Consider the following 14,037-nt stretch of genomic DNA (forward strand, 5'->3'; position numbering starts at 1 on the left):
CCTGCCGCTCCTTGGGTGGGGAAAGTCGGGGCTCGCCCTGCTGCGCCCCCGGAGTTACAGCTTGTCTGGCTCCAAGCTACAGTAAGAGCTTTGCGGTCTGGGACCTTTCACTTACGCCGCAGGGGCGGGAGGTCCCCAGGGGAGATGGCTTTCCAGACAATTTGGCGCAGACATCTGCAGTGTCTCATTGGTTTCCTGAGGAGTGAGGAACGTGAGATCGAGGCGCTGGAGATCATGCAGATCCGCTGAAAGCCTAGGCTGGGCGCGTGTTATTGCTGCGGCATTCATTTGGCGGTGGATGGGCATTTTCAGGCTCATTTTTTTTTAGAAGAGAAGGTCGAGGCTCAGGAGGATGAAGAGTTTTGGAAGACCTCCCAGCTGGTAAAATGGGAGGGTCTTTTGGCTGGAAAGTTATTGCTCTTCTATAGAGAAGCGTACCTTTTCTTATTCAAAGAGCAGTGAGAACATTTGATCTGAAGGAATACTGAGTTAGAACGATACAGCAAAGGCATGGATTTTTAGAAACGCAAGGAGATGATAGGGAAACAGCCATTATCTTCTGCCAACGGGAAGGACAAGCCAATTCTTCCTGGCTTTGTATATTATTAGTACTATCAGCCCACTGAGGAATCATGTGTGTCTCTCTGGTGATAGAGGCCAAACCAGAGGCCCCCAGAAACCTTGTGGAACCTGCAGGCCTACTCGTAACACATCCTGGCTTACTCTGCTCATTCTACCTCCTCTCTAGAACACCCAGCCCTGCTCCCCTTTGACCTCTCACCAGCCTCCCACTCCTGCTGCTGGAGAAGGAGCCTGGCTCCTTTGGTTGCTATGGGAACAGCCCTCGGTTCCGATGGCCACAGCTACTCCGCAGCATCAGTGGTGAACAGCAGGCTGCTTTAAAGTGCTTCATTCGGAGCCTGTGTGTTGTAATCTCATTCAGATATTTATAGTTCTGAGACCTTAGCCAGATCTCCAGCAATTTGCTCCTAGTTTCCTTCCCTTTCCACCTGCCTCCACCTACTTTACCTGTTTATGTCTGGACCTATGAGATCAGGAATGTGATAACAGACTTAACACACTTAAAACATTTTAATCTAAAATTAGTTTCCCTCCAATTTCACCCCTTAAGCTGGAAGTTCTGTCTGTTTTCCAGCTCCTCATTATGCATTGCGATTAGACCCTAGGAAGAAAATAGATGGCTTAGTCTTTATTTCTTAAGGATCTCATGGACAGCTGGAAGAGACAGTGTACACACAAGGAAGTCACAGGAATGCTTGCTAAACACATATCAGTTAATTTAAAGCATACTCAGTAATCATCTGCTATATGCCAGACATGCAACTAAGTGGAGCTGTGGAACTCAAGGGCTTCCTTGTGGGCAGGTGGAGTTTGCTGGGTAGAAAAGTGGCACAGCATTGTGTTGGAGCAGTGATGTTGGGATCACATCCCAGGTCCTCTCGTGATTGGCTGTAAACTTGGCTAGGCTAACTTGCAAATAATGAGTTAGGGAGATTGTGAGGTTTAAATGAGTTACTACATATGAAGTTCTCAGAGTTCCCTGACACATAGGTTCTAGCTGTTGCTGCAACATAAACAGAAAAGGCATAATTTTACTTATTTGTTTGTTCTTTATTTTTGCTGTAGTGTGGATTGAACCCAGGGCCTTCATAATGAGCTACATCCCCAACTCTTTCAATTTTATTTAGATATAGGGTTGTCCCTATATCTATATAGGTTGTCCAGGCTGGACTCCAACTTGTAGTCCTGCCTCAGTCTCCCAGAGAGCTGGAATTACATGCGTGAACCACCACACCCAGGAGACTATCAATTTAATAGAGGTAAACAAAGTGCTATTGGATTTAATCTGTTTTTAAGGTGATAGTGGAAAGCCTTAGAGTCAGGATGGCATTTGTGTTGTGCCTGAAAGAGTAAGGTGGAGTTCAGAAGGGAACGGATGTGGGGTGAATTTCAAGCAGAGGAAGCAGCACAAGAATAACAAGTGAGGTAGGCTGGCAGATTTGGGGATCAGTCTGTGGGGAGTGTTGGAACAAGTGAATGAACACAAATGGGTATAGTTCACTGTAGTCAGGTGCTCAGAATAAAGGGGAATGATGGATGGGAGAATCGCGTCAGGAGTCATCAAGGAAGGCTTAGGGAATCCGAGCCATTTATGTAGCTACTGAAGGACTCGGAAGCATGATTTATCAGAGAAGTGAAGAGAACTAAGTCATGAAGGCAGTGGAGACCCTGGGCAGGGTAATGAGGGAAGGGTCTGGGAGATTAAAGAGGATGAGGCAGGAGAGTGAAATAGCTCCAAATAACAGCTTGAGAGGTGAGAGGTACAGCAGTTCTGGAAAAGACTGGAGGCTGGAGTGCACACCCTGATGCAGAAATCAATGGTCACCAGGATTGATAAGTGCAGGATACTTTTCTTTGCAAGGTAGATGACCCCCTCCCCACATGCTGTGTTGTCTTCACCTCCAGCCTTAGATCAAGTCAGCCAGGAGCCAAAGAATATTAGGAGGAAGGGAAGGAGAGAAGGAGAATAGTACAGGCAGGTTCTAGAGTGCACTGCAGCAAACCTGACCTCCCCACCGCTTGGGCTTGCCAAGGTCCCTACTACAGAGAGATGCTCAGGTCTCACTGTGTACTTTTTGCTGCTTCCAAGCAGTTTATGATGGCAAAGTCACTTGGTGCCCACCTCACCCTAGCCACAGGCCCAGCAGACAGGAGGAAGAGGAGAGGATCAAAGGAGCTCAAAGCTGGACTCCAACAGTGAGTCAGGGAGGGCTGCACAGACACTCCCATTCACACAGCCCAGTTCAGCCGCTCTCAAGGCTAGTTTGATGATCCTCTTTGAAAAAACACTTCTAAATTGAACATCATAGTGCCTGAGTCATGCTTGTGCTTAAAACCTTTAAGGTGTTGGCCAAAGTTCAAGCTGCACAGTGCAGTTTACAAGGCCTTTCATGGCCCAGCTCCTGGCTCCCTTCCAGCCGTGTCTCTCACTGTGCTCCACACTCATATTTATGTCCCAGCAGCATCGAGCTCCCTCAGGTTCCTTCATAAGCTGCACTTACCAGGTCTATTTCTTGCTTCTGCTGATTCCCTTTCCCTGAGTTTTGTTTCTACACTGACCCCATCAGGATCTTCACTTCCTCCTCTCAGTCCATTCTTTAAGACTGTGGTTGAGAGCCTCCTGCTCCAGAAAGAATTCCAAACCTGAATTAGGTCGCCACCCTCAGTGCTCCTGTAGATTTTGTTTGTGTACTGAATTGTTTTGTAATTACCTGCTTATCTATCTCCCTAGTATGAGCCTTCAGGGCTGAGGAATGTATCTTACTCTTGCTTGTTTGTATTCCTGGTGCCTAATAAGTGTTGAATAAAACAATTTACTTTTGAATAAAATAGGAGGATCAGACAAGCTACAGGACTGATATTCTCTGTTTGAGTTTTCTTGGTGGGAGCTTCCTGTTTCAAAAGCCTGACCCCGTAACTGTCCAGTTACCCCTCCTGTAAATACACTCAGTATGCAAAGCTGAAGACCACCTTGAAGGCCACCCCATCAGTCCTCGCTTTGGCCTTTGGAACCATCCCAAATGATTTAGATTTCTCTTCATAACAGCCCTTTAATGTTGGATACAGGCTTTCTGCCCACTCTGGAGGAATATAAATTCCTTTTGTTGAAGAACAAAATGAGAAATTTAGAGGAAAGTAGAAAAACAGAGGACACAGGGCAGTTGTATTTTATGTGGAATGTGGTCCCCTTTAAGAAGGGAGAGAAGTCAAGAAAGATGAAAAAGTCTATCTGGCAAGATGGGGATGGTCTGGAGGGTTCCCATTCAAAGACTCCTGAAGGCTGAGAATGGGATCCAACTTAGTGCATGGTGCCTTGTGCCTTTTAGCCTCTTAACTCTTTTTTGTTTAATGGAAGAACATTTTCTTAAGGCACCAGTGATCTACTTCCAAAGTACTTTGCCAATTCATACCAGAAACCAACGCATATTTTATAAACATGCACACTGGAAGAAAATAACTTTATATCCAGTAATAGCAGTGTGCATTTATTTCATCTTACAGAAATACTGGGAGGTAGGTGCAGTATTATCTCTTCCTGTGGAGACAAAGAAACAGGCTAGAGCAGTTAATTGTGGTATCTAATATTACATAGCTTGGATTGGAATGCAATGACTAATTGCTCTTAGTCCGCTGCTCTTTTTGTATATCATTGTGAGACTCTTTGGCCTCATTATAGATCCTCTGCATTTGTAGTCTTAGAACTTTAATATTCATATTTTATAAAACTCCTAATTTCTACTCCATTTCCCAACAACCCTAAGTAGGATAGGCGGGAGCACATATTTGGATGTATAAATGTTGCCCAAGTGGCATGGCTCTAGAATGAGGGGAGCTTTTGATTAACTGTAAAAGGATTTTCCTAGAGGGCCCAATGAGATCATGTTTCAAATCTTAGAAAAATTTTGTGAACAGTTGTCACAAGTTAGAATCTTGATTAAGCTCTCCATCTTTAATTTTTATTAGTGAGTTCTTGCTTGCACTCTGAATCATATAGAAATACTTCAGTTTATTCCGACTTCAGCCCTTTTTTTTATTGCTTCTGAGAACAGGCACAGAAGGCATTATTCACTTAAATTTCTGAGTAAGGAATGCAGCCATCAAGACAATGCTGATTCTCACTTCCTATTAACAAACTTGATTCAAATTGATGCTTTGCCATTTATGAGCTATGTGTGATCTTAAATTCTTCCAATCCCGTTTTTTATGATCTATGATCTGTTCATTGAAGATGATCACATAGTTTATCTTATACAACAAATAACGAATTTACATCACCCAAGTAATCATGTAGGATAGGACTTGGAAAATATTAAGGTCTTAATAAATATTAATGAGTATACTTTAAAGTCTTACTCAGACATACACAGATGTAAATGGAATGTTTGATTAGGGGGTGACTTCTAATAATTCTACAGCTCTCCTGAACTATAAAACATTCATCTTTATATCATCTGAAATGCTTCTATTTGTCCCACATTCATGTAAGTGCTCAAAAATGCATTATGAAGGGCTGGGAATTTAGCTCAGTGCTCCCAATGCCTGCCTTGCAACTTGCAAGTGCAAGGACCTGAGCTTGATCCCAGGTACCAAAAAAAAAAAAAAAAAAAAAAAAAAAAAAAGCATGATGAGAGACTGAGAGAATGCAAGGTTGAATGAATGCATAGGTAGATGAGATTATTGGGTTTAAAAAAGTTGTGGGAAAGGTAATAAGGGAAAAGAAAAAAATATGAGAAAATGGAAATAAAGTATTTGTAAATGGGGAGGGGAGGAGGGGATGAAGGGAGGGGAATAAATGAGAGCCAAGACCTGTCGTGTAAAGGTACAGGATCCCCAAAATGAACATAACTGTACTATATACCTAAAATGTATCAATAGACTCAATGAGAAAAAAAACAAAAACAAAAACAAACAAACAGGCAAAGATTCCTCCACCCTCTCTGTCCTGAGCAACCTGGATTTGTGTTGTCCCAAGACAGTGAGCAATGGCGTTCCAGTCTGTTGTGCCAAGCATGGGTAAGGAGGGGAAGCACCTGGCTCAGGGGATGGTTTCATGATCAATCACTCACAGCTTCTTCCTCACTGTGGTTCAAAGAGCAGGAACAGGAGTCCCACATGCTGCCCTTCATTGTTTTTTTTTTCCTTTCCTGGCATTTTCTCCACCTTTGAATTCAGTGTTTCCACTTGTTTCACAGGTCGGCAAGTTAAGGTACTTGCTCTATTAGCTGAATGTTTCAGGGAAATATTTTTCTGGGAACAGATCAGTGGTGACAACTCTATTCTGCATACCCTCCACACTGTTCTTTCACTTCAGACAAATTTGGACAACCCAGAGAAGGAACTGCTTTTTTACTGACCCCTTACTATATGAAAGGTCTTCACAATCTAGCTTATCTATATGACAGCTCTAGGCACTGTGTTGCATGCTGTATACATTAGGAAACTGAACTAACTTATCCGGTCACTCAGCTTATGGCTGCTCAAGTCCAAAGCTTCTAGCTGTCTTCATAATGCTGCTTTATAGTTAAAATACCAGTATTTTCTGTACAGAACCCAAACTGGCCAATTAGATTTGTTATTTTCATTTTACTAAATGTAGTTCTGGGCTGTGGATATGGCTCAGTGATAGAATTTTTTGTTTTATTATTTTTTATTAGTACATATTTCTAGTTCATAATGTGTGCATCCCTTGTAGAGAATTGGTACATGTACATAATATATCTGAATTCCTTTTTTTTTTCATCCCCTTTCCCTTCGCTTCTCCCTCCATTCATCTTTGATCCCATTCCTTGGTACATGTTTGCAGTACATAGTGTTTGTATTCCTTGTGTGGAGTTGGTACATGTACATATTACACCTTAATTCATTTTTTCATCTTCTTTTCCTCCCCTCAATCCGTATCTCGATCCACTTCCCCTTTGAAAAAGATTTAGCTCCCTACTTTCTATTATTTATCTTCTGTTTTGCTCTCTATTTATACTTTGGGTTTCTCGTATAAGAGAAACCATGTGATACTTTAAATTGTGTGTCTGAATTTATTTCACTTAACCTTATGGTCTAAAGATGCATCCATTTTCCTACAAATGACTCAAGTTTATCTTTTTTGCTGGCAGAGTAGAAGTCCATTGTGTATAAATACCACATTTCCTTTCTCCATTCATCTGTTGATGAACATTCTTGCGGCATATAGAAGGCTCTGGATTTGATCTCCAGCACTACAACAATGACAACAAAATACAATTCTTTGGATTGTTTATGACTTTGCCACTAACCCACCATTTTGAAAAATCCCAGGTTCAGTTTATCTTATAGTGATTGGATGGAGTTTTCCTTGGGGAATAAAAATTTTATTCCTTGGGTTTCTGATTTTTTTTTTCTTCCTTTTAAACAGTGCTAGAAGTAAAAATATGAGAAAATAAATCTTCCCATTTTCTAGTCAGTCTCACTGCAGTTTTCTGGTCTTGCTTTTGGGATTACTGTTAATCCAGGAAAATGGATTTTTTTTCCTTCTTCAAGATATATTTCATATCTACTGAGTAGTTACTTACCTTTTCGTTCCATAAAACTTGACGTTTATCTTAGCAATAATTCATTGCCGGCTGATGTATCTATTTGGCCATAAAAAGGAAGGAGAAATAAAAAAGAAACTGATTCATAAGCTGAATCAAGAATAGAAGCACAATTTTGTACTCTAATCATGCTTTGTTGACCCTGTGCTTGTAGATCAATCACAAGAGGTCAAGCTAAGGACATTTTATATTTTTAATCAAAACCGAAAATATAAACACATTTCATTTTGCAGAATAAACAAATATCTGAAGAAGTGTTTGAAATTACACATTCTGATCGACTTACACTCTAATTTTGATATGATTGGTCTTGAGTTTTAATTGACCTTCAGCTAGCAGGAATATTTGATGCTTAAAGCCCTGAGTCCTCAGGTAATTAATTCATTCAGTCAACACATATTTACTAAGCATCTGCTATGTGTCAGATACTATTCTAAGCACTGGGAATATAGATCATGGAGCCAAGCAGACAAAATTACCTGCTTTCATGGGATTTAATATCTAACAGAATACAGATAATGAATAAAAAAACATAAGTTCCAACCCAGCCTGGGCAACTTAGTGACTTAGCAAGACCCTGTCTGAAAAAAGGGGGACGGGTCCTGGAGATGTATCTCAGTGCAAAGGCCCTCAGTTCAGTGCTTAGTACTGAAAAAAGAAAAAATTACATAGATTAAATTAATTAATTAAATAATTTTAAATAAATTAAAGGAGAAAAATAAAGCAAGGAAGAAGAATATGAAATATTAGGTGAAAAATGAGGTTTAGAAAGGGATTCCTGAGAAGATACTGTGGAGGTGACTTTAGGGTGCAGACCTGAAGGAAGTGACAAAGACAATCGTACAGATAACTCAGGTAAGCACTTTCTAGGAAGAGGGAATAGTGATAGCAGCAGGCCATGAGGTATCCATGATCCTTGGGTTTAAGGAAGAGCTAAAAGGCTGGTGTGGCTAGAGAAGAAAGGAGGAGGAGGTAATAGGGGTGATTTTCAAAATATGTTATATGCATGTACAAATTTGCCAGAATGAAACTCACTAGTCTGAATAGCTAATATGTGGTAAAGATAAAACAGCAAGGGCAGAAAAAAAATTCACTTTTATCCATAGGAGCATGAATAAAATAGTTGCTATGAGTGGTGAAAATGGGGTGCTGCTTTTCAATGAGTGTAGAGTTTTGATGACTTTAGTGCGTGTTTGTGGTACATAATGACATTCATTGTGGGGAGTTGGTACATGTACATAACACATTTTAATTCTTTCTACTTCCCCCTCTCCTAGAGTTTCAGTGACTCAGTGCATAAATTCTAGACAGCTGCCGTGCAATGTGTGCCAATAACTGACAATTTGACCGAAAATTTGTTAAGAGGGTAGATCTAACGTTAAACATTCCTACCAAAGACACAAAAGGTAAAAATAAAAGCACAGAGACACAGGGAAACTTGGAGATGGGTTGGCTCTATCCGTTACCTGGATGGACATATTGGTGTGATAGTGACGTCAGAGTGTTTGCATGGGTTCAAACTCATCAAATTGTACACATTAGAAATACATCAGTCAGACCTCAGTGAAGCTGCAGAGTGTGTGTGTGTGTGTGTGTGTGTGTGTGAACTCGGTTTTGGACATACCGAATGTGAAATGCCTCCAGGGATTGATTGGAGCTTCATATACCATTCTAGAGCTCATTGAATACTTATCACATAGAAGGCAATTTTCTAGGCTTTTTAGTCATAGGAAACAAAGCCTATTATTATCCTTTCTAGACAGAAGAGGAAGATGAAGTACAGGGAGGTTCACACAGCTAAAAGAGATGGGACCAGGGTTTGAGCCTGAATTGTTACCAAAACTGTTAATGTGTTGGGCGAGCTTTCCTTTAAATGTCTTGAATGAATTTCCTCTTTTTTTTTTTTTTTTTTTGAGACAGGGTCTCCCTATGTAGTTGAGGCTGACCTGGGACTTACTATGTAGTCCCGGCTGGTCTCAAACTCACAGGGATCTTCCTGTCTCAGCCTCCCGAGTGCTGGGATTACAGGCACGCGCCACCACACCCGGCCTTGAAGTTCCTCTTTTAAAGCCTCCCATCATTTGCTAACTAGGCATGTTTCCAGCTCTGTAGCCATGTGCCAAAGAACGCCAGAGACTCACAGTGCCCAGGTATACCTTCATGCCTGCAGCAATGTGAAGTTACAGGTTCAATGCCGCCCCTTTTCAATCATGTTCAATTGTAATCCATCACAGCACCTCCTGTGGTCCTTCCTATGAAAGCCAACATTTCCCATGAGGATAAAGCACGAGGTTGGGGCTGGGGTAAACACAAAATCACAACTTGAGTCATTCTGTGGAGCAGCAAGTATCATCCCCTGGGTTGCAGTGAGAGTGGCAAAGAGGGTGGGTGGGGGGTCTTGGACCTATAGTGTGTAGAGCCATTGCTGCCAGAGAGGCTGTTGGGTTGGATGTAGGGCATGAGTCTGAGGAGAACACAGTGCCTCTGGCCTAATTGCCCCGGCAGGGTGGATGCAGACAAACCACATGTTGCAGAGCTCTATCTCTTAAGCAGAGGCAGAGGACTCACTCATTCATCCCTCAGTCCCAGTCAGTTCAGGAGCCCCTTCCATACAGCCAGCCTGTCTCCAGGAAAGAAAAACCAACTGAATATAGTGCACTGGTGACCTTCACAACCCAGTAATGCAGTGAGACCAACTTTCAGACAGGAAGAGGGACTTTGCTCTAACTCAGAACATCCCAACTCCATGAAGGTGCAGAAATTCCTTTTTCCTTAATGACTGTAATAAGCCAAGTCTTGCCACTTTACAGGGCCTTACCTTTGTCCTTATATCCTCACTTTAGCACAACTTAGCAAATGTGCCTTCCTCCTGTTTCTGTGAGATGGCAATATGGGCTTCGGGAAGTCTGCTTGCCATTGTCTTACTAGTTAAAATTTAGTATTTTAGTGTTAAAATTTGATGCAAACCTAAGTTGTTGATTGAATGGACCAAGATGCATGGTTGCACAGACCATATAAGGAAATGGCTTAACATAAACATTGTTTATGTTTTTGAAAGTTGTACATCCAGTATTGTCTCAGGACATGGAAGCCTGGGGAAAGGAAAACCAAGTTAAAAAAATTTTTTTTTTCTCTTTGGATGCCTGTATTGTGAGGTAGGCAGTGGCACCACTGAGCTAAATCCCCAGCATGAATGGTCTCTGCCTACCTTTTTTTTTTCTGGTACTGAGGATCAAACATTAGACTTTGCACTTTCAAGGCAGGCGGTGGCCCCACTGAGCTGAATCCCTGGCCCCAGATGTCTGTATTGTGCCTGGCACCATGGTACCATCGTGGCATTGGACCTTCAAAGACTTGGCCTGTTTTATGACCTCACTTTCTGTACCTCTTTTGTACTGAAGACAATGGCATATGGCTATGGAGCTGGAAACATGCCTAGCTAGCAAATGATGGTGTCTAATCTTTGCCATCTCGATTCCAATGTCAAAGCTTCTATCATCTCTTATCTAAGTCCCTGCAGTGATCCATTCCACCTGGTTCTCCTCTAGCCCTTCTCAACTCTGAAGCTAGAGAAGTCCTCTCACATCTTCTTATGTCTCCCATATCTCTTTGGGAACCCTTCTGGACTCCCCATGTCTCTTCAGATAAAGTTATAACTCCTTATCGTGGTCTCCAGAGTTGGCCTGGTCTGAACACATTCCCTCTCCAGCTTTATCTGGTGTCATACACTTTGCCAGGCTTTTAAACTCTGGCCGGTGTGGCTTCCTTTTGGTTATTTTTTCTTTCTTTTTTAAAAGTCCATGTTCTCTCTCATCATAGGGCCTTTGTCCTTACTATGTTTTTGTTTTTTAATTTACTATTGTTTTTTGCATTCTATGTTATTCCCAACTAATTCAGTTGCCCATAATTCTCTGTAGTAGCTCCTAATACACCTTTCTTGGTGAGTGTGTCTCAATTAGTCGAATGAGTAGAAGAATTACACACTTACTTGTGTGACTAATTAAGTATCACTAGACTAGACTCAAAGTTCCATCCTGACATGGTCAGGGCTATAATTTTTCCCCCCTTCAATCCTCATTATCTACCACGGGGAATGGCAAATTTTTCTGTAAAGGGCCAATAGTAAATATTTTATACTTTGCCACCAGTGTGGTCTCTGTCGAACTGTTTGACTGTGCTGTTTAGCACAAAACAGCTACAGACTATACGATAAGCCTTTACTGATGAAAACATTTAGTCTGTGAGTTGTAGCTTGCCAACCCCCAGCCTAGCACAGTGTAGGCTTTTAGTATGTGAATAGCAAATGTCCAATGTTGAACACTTAGCAAATGTGGATTGAATAGTGGCAATGACATTTGAAAGCTGTGCAGTCGTATTCCTGTTAACAGCACAGCAACTTTATGTGTAGACCTGTGGTCACTTTTCATCTATAGTGGTGGTAGTGGTAGTTGTCAGTTACATTTATGCTTTTGTGATTATAAAGTGCTCATGGTGAAAAAAATTGAACATTTTGAAGTATATAAAGAAAATATCCCATTTCCCACAGATACTGTTGTTTGTGTTAGGTACCACTCTAGAAATTTCCATCATTCCTAAAGACACATGTACTGTTTCATACTTTTTATTCTCTAGTCAATAAGGTTCTGTGAGACCACCATAAAAATTCTTCCAAACAATCATCATACTCATGGTTTGGGGGTTTGCTCATGAACAGAAACAGTTTTGTTCACTAAGCACTTCAATTTAGAAACAGAAGTCCTGGCAATTTTGAATGCAAAATCTATTTCATCACATTTGTCTTCCAAGAATATATAACTCACAAGTGGCTTGAAATAATCCATCCACCCTTCCTTCAAAGAGACATTATCCTTTTTCTCTTACAGAGCAAACAAATGCCCAGCAGTCACAGGTCTGCCTCAAGTTACAAGGCCAGTAAGTGAGGGAGGAGGGACAAATGGATCTCTATATGTCTAAGCTAGTATTCTGTTACTAAACTCTACCATTGTACAGACAATCTTATGTGGAGACAGGCAAGGGACTTTCCCCGCGTTTGGATGAGGCTGACTCCTGATTGAGTTGACAATGGTATCTCAGGCTGCATTTCCATGCTCAGGTTGCTCACTCGCCAGGCTTGTCTGTGCTGCCGCAATTACGTTCTGTTCTGCTTCTCTATTCCTCACACAGTGCCTCACTAGCTGTTAAAGGAAGAGGGAGCTACAGCTCTAGGAGGACTGGTGTGTATGGGGTGTGTGTGTGTGTGTGTGTGTGTGTGTGTGTGTGTGTGTGTGTGATTTCCTTTAAGCCAGTCATTCTTTTTACACAGTAAATGTGGTCACAAGAATTTATTATAAATTTGTTCTCTATCAGTGAACTGGGATTTTAAAAGTGGATATGAAATTACAGGGTGCTTCAGTGAAACAGAAGCTCACCCTGTTTGTTTGCTTTGTTATATGTTCATTGATTCATTCATTCCTGGTCACTAGTTCTAAACTCTTACTGTTTATAAAAGATTAGACATCAAACATCTAGCTGTTGACTGATGCTTTAATCAGTATTGTCATGATCATCGATATCAAAACCGTTATTGAGATCTCAAGACTAAGCCAGAAATAGAAATTCAAGATAAAGTGTTTCAAGAACATGAAACCTTCCTCACCCTTAGGTGTCTTATTACTTAGTTGTGAAGGCAGATCATGACCTGTCTAAATAATAAGTAGTTTACTTAATTCTTCTTCAGTGGACTGTTAGTCCCAAAGGGGAAGGACTGAACTTACAGAGTTAAAGAAAATGAACTTTGGATGAATCCCAGCTCTGCTAGCTGCCAGCTGTGTGACCTTGGAAGTATTATTGACTCTCATAGAGCTCAGTTCCCAATTTGTGGCATGGGCTAATAAATTATCCCCGATTCTACGAGGAGTTAGATACAATAAGAGGCAGTCTGCATTGTGTCATAGCAATCAATACATAGGTTAGGCATGTTGAACAAAGTAACCTTTGCTTCCCAGGCCTGGTCTACCCTAGAAACAATAGGACAAGTGTTTCCATGCTCCCAGGGGTGACCCAGTGTTATGCTGAAGTGCTATTTCACACACTCCTGCTCTAGTACCACCTTCCCTGTAACTGGACTTTTCTCATTCTCTGGATTTGACTGCTTTGCACTGTCATCTATGTTATTCGTGCATATAGATCCTCTCTTTTCAAGAATTGGGTAGAAATTCCTTCTCTGTCCTCCAGGGAACCCCTCTGATCTGATCCTAGATTTTTGGGACCAAGACAGTTTATCTTTTCTCTTTGTTCCCCATTTTCACCCCTGGTATCTAGAAAGCTCCATTGACCAAAAGGGTTCTTGTCCTTATTCCCTCAGGGGCTTACTGGGTTCTCCTAAGAATAGGAATCCTGATCTTTCAGATTTATGGATGCATCACTTGTAAATTTATCCACACTTATTCAAGTGAAAAGGAAGGCTGTGATAATATATAGCCCTAGCAGACTCATAGGCACAGGAAAAGAGACACACACTGAGCGAGAGCTAGAAACTTCTAGGCAACAAATGTTGGTCACAAAGTATTCAGAGTCTTGTTCTCACCTTTCTTCTAGGAGTCTGCACACTCTTCCCTGACTGTTGTTGGTCTCTGGGTTTCTTAGATTATAAAGAGAGCCATCTGGCTGATTGCTGGCCATACTGAGTGGCCTTTGGTTGTGACTGGAATGAAGGTACATAGAAGGGATCATGTATATTCAGAAATAGTGTCAGAAACACCCAGCTACTAGTGTGATCTTCCAGGATTGAGTGAATTGGGACCTTAGAAAGCAATTCCCTGAGACTGGCAACAGAACTCTAAAGAAAAGAAAAGAAAAGAAAAAAAATATATATATATACTCTAAAAAA

This window comes from Fukomys damarensis, unplaced genomic scaffold (genome assembly GCF_012274545.1).
Source record: "Fukomys damarensis isolate Sample0158 unplaced genomic scaffold, DMR_v1.0_HiC HiC_scaffold_16, whole genome shotgun sequence".
Lineage (NCBI taxonomy): Eukaryota > Metazoa > Chordata > Mammalia > Rodentia > Bathyergidae > Fukomys > Fukomys damarensis.